We start from the raw sequence: 5,776 nt of genomic DNA on the forward strand, positions 1-5,776 counted from the left end.
ATTATTTATAGAAGTAGATATAACTATTTTTTACTATTATTTACAGAAAACTGAAATGTTTCAGTTTAATTTCTTGATGTTTGGATCTGCATTTGAATTTGCAAACACCTAGTCTGTAGTGCAGAATGCAATATTAATTTTAAAATGATTGTGTCAAATAGCAATTAAACAGTATTATAAGTATCGTAAAGGAGAATATTGTAAGAATTTGTATTTGAAAACGTACTTTATTGAAGACAGAGTGTATAAAATGTTAATAAACGAAAACTATATTTACACACAGTGGATGCTAAAAAAGTATTAACATTAGCAAAGCGAAATTAAGCAAAGCGAAAAGATTTCTTTTGATGGAAAGGAATTTCAGTAAGAGTTCAGTAACGAAGAGAATCGATCTCTGAGACAAGTGATAAAGTTTTATATGAAAGAATATTTACCGTAATAAATTCATTCCTTAAATTTAGAATATAATTATTTATATCTATATTGTACTTAATTATCTATATAGTGTATTACAAATTAAATATTTAAAAATTAGTTCACAACCAATTTATTGCGTATTAATTTGCATATTAATAAATATTAACTGTTTATCATTCTTAGAAAAATCTTGATAGAAATAAGCATTATTCACATTTCTTATTCATAATCTTTCAGCTATCAAATTTCATTTTGCAATATGCTTGAGCAGCATCTCGTACATTTCCGTTGATCATATGGTCTATCTCCTGTCCTCATTCATTTCTAAATCATCACTTCTTATCAAACAAGTTGTGTACACAGCATGCAAACATATGTATCGGAATAAAATTTATTCTAATCATCGCAAGTACTGTAAGAAGACTTCGGAAACGTAGTAATGCGAACTCTTTCAATAAATACTCTTGCAGAAGAGTGAAGGAAATTATAATTTCTTTGAAATTATAATTCCGTCAGATGGCCATTGTCTTTATGAAGCACCAACAAATTTTCGTGCAATTTATAAGCTTGATCTCCAATTAAATGGCACTCGTCTGAAAATTTTGACACATCTCCAAGGTAGGATTGTATTTCTGATGAAATATTCGTTGATCATGTACAGATCCTACATGTCCAACAAAACAATGAATAAATTGACATGTACGTATGTATCATATATAGCCTGCAAAAGAAGATACAGATTAAATAAAATTGCACAGAGAGCATTAACATTAGAATGCCTGATAAAAGTATTTCAAATTCTTTAGTCTTCTTCTATATTATAATATAGAATTATATATATTTCTATTTTTTCGCTGTTAAGAAAAACAATATTTTATAAAACTGTAAAACAAGACTGTAAGAAATTTAAATGAGTCCATCAAATATTCTAGTTAGAATATAAAGGTATATAATCTGAAACTGAATTGAATGGTGATCTTTGCGGTTAACGTATGCTTCTGGATTATGTTTGGAAGCTGGAATATTAATATGAGTGTCATCAATAGTATTGATGACTTTTGGGAATTCAGTGGCAGCTTCATCCTGCCCACACTTGCTCGTTCACCTTTAGACCATTTTATTACAATTGGCGCCAGTTCATTAATTGCATTTATAACACGTCTTGTAATATGCGGTACTTCTATCGACATTAAATCGATCAAAAATCGACCTGAGCATTAAGAAATGAGAATGTAAATATTATTTCCTTTAATGACATAAATCAACAAAAGCATCATTCTGTTTTTGTTATCTACTTATCAAACAAAGATAGATTGATGCTTGTGTCGATTTATAGTATTGTCTGCATAAAGCGGCATCTACAATGAGATTTTAAAGTATAAAAGTTAAGCTTTAAGCCTTAGGTTGTAAGAAATTGACCAATTACAATCGAATGTGAGGAGAACAATAATTGGTCAATTTTTTACGGCTTAAAGTTTAAAATTTAAGTTTTACACCTTAAATTGTCATTGTAGACGCCGCTTTATGCAGACAATACTATGAATCGAGCATCAATCAGTGCTGGGATTTAGTTGCACATTTCGACTGATTTTTAATTTTCCTGCTCTTTACTTTGCCGGCATTTAAGCTGAGTTGATGAAGAAAGGAGGAGCAAGAATCAAGCTAAAAATCGGCTAAATTATATATAACTAAATCCCAGCTCTGATCAAAGATATAAGCGACGCGCCGTTTTAAATAGAAGTCTGTTTAGTGCTTGTTTGTTACCTTAAAGAATCCGGAATAGCAAGTCCCCATAATGCTAATAAAAATTACTTTTTTGGAGAAATTGCAGCTGTTCCTCCTACTTTTTTGTAGTTCAATAGATAAAATATAGTCGAATGTTTCAGGAAACATCTTAAATGATACATTAATCACTTTTTATTATAGTTATATATTGCATTTTCTATTCAAATCAAGTGAACTTATATACTATTTTTTTACCATAATAATTTTAACACAAATATTTTTAGAAAGATATTATTTATATAAATATAAAAATGAACCTTAAAGTCTTGATCTGTTAACGCTGGCACTATTATTTCAATGTAATTATGTATTCTGGGTATTTTTCTTCTTTTATTAAATATATCAATATTAAATATATCAAATATAATATATCAATACTTCATCAATATCGCTGTCAGTTGATGACACATCTTCCAAATATTCTCGTATCTCTAATGCTATTATTACTAAATCTCTTCTTGCCTGCAATTCCATTACAAATTGAAGCATAAGACTAATATCAAAACTCTTAATTTTCTGTTTTGCTTTTTACACTATTTAGCGCTGCAAACTATTCAGTTATAGTCAACAAAATGATCATAACGACAACAATTTCATATGAGGTCCAGGATTATTATAACCCAGCTTCTAATATTTTTATCCTTGAAAAGTTAAAGATGATACTTACACAAGCAAGAATTATTTCACTCCGGCCTAATAGCAAGCCATCTTCTCTCAATTGCTCTCAGAGACTGAAATTAAGATTAGTTGATGATGATGATGATGATGATGATGATGATGATGATGATGATGATGATGATGATGATGATGATGATGATGATGGTTAGAGGTTTCACTTTTGCTCTACTACAATCTTCTAAGTTGATATCCCCAGAGTCACCTTCTCTCGCGACTATGAGGATCGAGACTTCCCGCACCAATTTCGTCCAACATAGATATAGTAATTCTCAATTACCTGCTCCAGGACGATTATAACTTTAATCGGCCGTACCAATATTTATAGGAAATTTCAGAGATTAGTTTTCAATCTTATTTTGTTCAACTAGAAGCGAAGATCAACTAAATAAAATCGAAGCACTTGATACGTAATGAAACAGTCATCTTTAAACGAATCAGTATTTATCGATTATGAGCGGTTATGCTTTATATTTCGCAAATACAGCCGAGTTGGCTCATGTCATCCGTGTACTACGCATTTTCGACAGTAAAAGAGAACGACGTCACATCCGAGATTGAATTACGTCATTGATTGAATCATCAAGAAGATTTTTAATGTAAATAATTATAACTGAGTTATTTTATGTTTAAGTACAATATAATGATCAAGCTTTCTCAATCCTCCATTATTAAACGCTACTACCGCTAGGGTTGTTCATAGAGCTTGCTAACGCTATCGCGCTATTGGTTCCACGAATAGATAGATAGCGTTTGCATCCATAGCGCGAATAGTGTCTCTCCAAACGTACCCGAAATCCTCCATTTTGACGCAATTCTATACTCTTACTATAATCTCTTATAAACAGGCCTCTTCCAATGTATACGTTCCTACGAGTAAGTTGTCCATGTAAAAATCATGTTGCAATACTTCCGCAGCTATGGGAAATTATTTTCTTGAATCGTTAATTCTTTTAAGCATCTGACAAGAAGGGCGCTGTCGCCGTTCCATATATTAAAGTGTTCAACCGATATGCTTAAATATCTTCATCATCATTGGATCTCCATAATATTCTTTGCAAATCTCTGTCTTGATCCCTTATAAGCACTTGCCAATATATCATTTCCAGATCAGCGGATAATATGTATTGATGAGTTCTGAATTTTATCAATAGTTTGTAACGAGCTTGCGCCCCTGAGAAACCGTCGTTCCCGATCGAAAATCAGTCAGCTATATTACATGCAGCGATGCGGGCGCTCGAATATTGTTTTTTAAGACATAATTCGCAGGAAGTTCCGCAAGAACCGAACGCTGCCCCGAGTGCTACTCCGCGATAGATATCTGTACCGTCACGCATATGGAGGTACCATTCGGCGAGAATATACGAACCGAGTTTCGCCGAATCCGTGACGCTACTAAAATCCGTCGTATAAAAGGCCGCGGATTTTTACAAAGAGGCTTTTTCTTGCTCCGATTCTTACTAAACTATCAGATCTTACCGACTCGATAGCAATTCTGATCCGCTACGAGCATTTCCTGTTGCAAGATTCCAGTCGACATCGTGTTCAGGGGGTGACTTTGCCTCCGTTGAGCGTTTTTAACACTCTTTTTATACTCTTGGGAACTGATTCTCGCTGTATCCGCCAAGTAGACAAAAAAGTAGGGCGGTCTCTGTTTCCATTGGATGTTCCCATAGTCGAAAGGCATCATCCGTAACACACGACGGCAAGAACAAAGGGGATGGAGTGTTCTCCGTCTCTGTCAATGGTTCTCGGCCGCCGGTCGCGTCCGCGCCTATACTCAGTTGTGCCATAGGCACATTCGAATCTCTCAACTCGCATTTCGCGCGGCTGCGCCGCGATCATATTGATATGTATCCGCGCCGCTCTAGTATCTGTCTCGCGTTACCGCGCCGTGACATCAGGGCGCACTAGTGCCTGGATCCGTGTTTTCACATGCGAGCACTATCATTATTCTAGTCTATCTTATTTTGTTGTATTTTAAATTATCAGTTAATATCATGCTGTATATAATAAAGCGTGTTTGTATTTCATCTTGCTATATAATTGCATTCGTTTCTCTATAAGCGCCTTCTCTCTCCGCAACGAACCTCTTTCGTTCCCTGCCCGACTAATGTTCCGAGTTATTCCGTGCAACGGAAGTCAGATTGTTTCATGGCGCTCGAACAGGGATCGGCATCTGACGAGCCGGAGAGGGAGGTGCAAATGCGAAGAGCTAGATATACATGCTTAGTAAAGACCGGCTGATAAACGAGTTACAAGCGTTAGGGCTAGAAACGAAGAGATGCTCGATGATTTGCGTCAACGACTTAGTCAATATGGATGAGCATCCCGAAGAATTTAGCGGTTTGCCGGCCGATACCGATAAATTCATACAGTTAGGCGCGTCGAGCGGTATCGCCACTGCCGATCCCTTCGCGCTAGAATTCGATCATGGAAATCAGGCTGGCCGAATCTGATCCGGATACTCGTCCTACCAAGATCATAAATCAGAGGAAATGGGAGTTACACTTCGAAGGGAAGGACCTGTGGTCGTTTTTTCAGCATATCGAGGAGTTAAAAAAGGACTACGAATATACTGACCAGCAATTTTTCCAGGGGAACGCAGGAATCGGTGCAGAGGGAATCGCAGAAAATCTGAGACTTGGAACGATTTTGTCACTTATTTTAAGAGCACGTTCCTATTGCAAGTCGACGCGTATCAATTGTTAAAGGACGTGCACGCGAGAAAACAGAAACGTGGGAGCCATATGTCAAGTATCGCCTTGATGGGCCGCGCCGACATCATATCAGAATCGTAGCAACTCGAATATTTATATCGAAACATTATAGCTACAATATCAGTGGCGTATCAGACGCTAAGATGTACGCGAGATTTGGAAAGGGAGGTTGCGGTTTT

General features: G+C 35.8%; 1 pseudogene; it reads right to left on the reverse strand.

The window, feature by feature from the left end:
- Positions 1–718: 718 nt before the first annotated feature.
- On the reverse strand, positions 719–4,564 carry LOC108684234 (annotated as a pseudogene).
- Positions 4,565–5,776: the final 1,212 nt, after the last annotated feature.

Source organism: Atta colombica, unplaced genomic scaffold, assembly GCF_001594045.1.
Source record: "Atta colombica isolate Treedump-2 unplaced genomic scaffold, Acol1.0 scaffold129, whole genome shotgun sequence".
NCBI classification, from domain to species: Eukaryota; Metazoa; Arthropoda; class Insecta; order Hymenoptera; family Formicidae; genus Atta; species Atta colombica.